The following is a 2,142-nucleotide window of genomic DNA, read 5'->3' on the forward strand; positions in this document are numbered from 1 at the left end:
CCTTGATCTTTGTGTCCCCTCTTTGTAACTCGAATCGATCGATAATCGAGAGCGCGCACAGAGGTAACAGCGACGAAAACAGCAGTTCTGACAGCAAAATATTTTATTTTCTCTTCGTATAATTTTTCGACTATTTATATATTGCTCAAGCATCTGCTACTCTTTGCTCATTACCGAGCGTCCGACATACGCGCAGTAAGTATCGATTACGACGCTGTTACGTAAGCATTAATATTGTCAGCATAGTGATATATTGCTCTCTATATCGCGTACAATTTATAATTTAACGATTTTACAAACGATTGTAAATCGGCTTGCGTCTTATGGACCACACTTCTGTCTATGATTGACCGAGTCCATCACGCGTGGAATAATTTAACATTTAAAATATGAACGCGATATACAACGTTCCATATTCATGTTCGCTTCGTCTTTGAAGTTGTATGTTTTCTCGTAAACATAAGTGAACGTTACGTTATTTTTTTTAAATATAATCTTACGATTTTATCATCGAAAAAAAATATCGATATCCATGATTTAACATAAAATTTCTAATCGTGGACTCGGTCATGAAATTACGTTTTATATCATTATATTATTATATCTTTTAATCTCTCGTTAGAATATCTGCGAATCAATTATCCATTGAGAATGTAAGAGCATACGATCTCGATCGTGCGAGATTAAAAAAAAAAAGGTGTCACAACGAATAAACGAGAAAGAAAAAGAAAGTGAGAATTCACACGTGCAACAGCCGTCCGAGGCTTTAAAAAAAAAAAAAAAGAAAAGTATTAATTTAGAATCTTTATCTATTAAATAACCGAGCAAGTTTTATTTGAATCAAAATAACGAGGGACGATGAACGATCAATTCCAATAATCGTTTGTTCATCGCAATTGATCGATTGTTATAATCAGATTCATCACGACGACACCGAATTTTCCGTGGTAGCGAATTAGGAATTTACGATACGTAATAGTTTTCCATATGCTCGAATTTCGATCGAGTTCGATTCACGATTCATTCCACGTAATAAAAAGTTTTTCTTCTCGAATAGCTGGAATAGTTGATGATGCGAATTACGCTCTCCAAGCACTTTCTATTAGCGATTCGATCAGTTGAACAATGATTTCAATCGAGAATCTTTTATGATCACCTTTATGCTTAAAGTTGCAATTCTCGGACAATATTTCGATGCTTTGTTATTACGCTCGATTGTTCCATTTCGTGTAATGTAATGTTTCATAGATTTGTAGCATAAATTCAATATAATATCACGGTATGACGGATAGATCGAATAAACGAGTGACATATGTAATTTCGAAATCGTTATTGAACAACGTCGATTGAGTTATCTTCGTTCGTGCCGCGTTACAATACATTCATCTAATCGTTAATCTCAAAAATTTAACAGTCGAAAGCGAATTTAACGACGAAACGGGTAATTTTTAATTACATATTTTGCTCCTTGTTACTATTTCTCTAAAAATTTTGTTCACATACAGCGTGTGTGCGATCATCGGTGCGATCAACAAATTGAGAAAAAGAGAGAAAAAAAAAAAAGAAGACAAAAACTCTAAGGATCATTTTAATCGTGCCAATACGAAAGTTGCCATTTGAGATGTGCCAATTAACGATATCGAGTTTAGAAATGTAAGATCTATCGACGATTAGAAGCGAGTAGCCGAAAATATCTAAATCGAACGAGCATCGTTCGAATTTTAGAAAATACGTTTCGAACTTTTATTTCGTGAGAATCGCGAAAGAAAATATCGTGAGAGAAAAAAGAGATCTCGATCAAATGGTATCGAGGTTACTCGAAAAGTTTCGTGTAAGGAGGGGAAAAGATAGGGAGAACAAACGCAGAGTGGAAGCACGAGAAATTGCGTTGAAGTACAATACCAGGTGAACCTGAGACATATCTAACTTTGTAATTAAATCTTAGGCGTATGTAAATGTAAGATTAAGAAACCTGATCGAACGTCTCGCGTTCCGGGATATTATGTACAGAGTATTTGAATCTTTCTTGTGATATAATCGTAATATTACTAAGGCATAAACCGAGCAAGGCAAGAACGAAAGGAGGGAAAAAGAAAAAAAAAAAAAAAAAGACACTAAAATTACTATTATCATTCCATGTTT

Source organism: Apis dorsata, unplaced genomic scaffold (assembly GCF_000469605.1).
Source record: "Apis dorsata unplaced genomic scaffold, Apis dorsata 1.3 scaffold_12, whole genome shotgun sequence".
Classification (NCBI taxonomy): domain Eukaryota; kingdom Metazoa; phylum Arthropoda; class Insecta; order Hymenoptera; family Apidae; genus Apis; species Apis dorsata.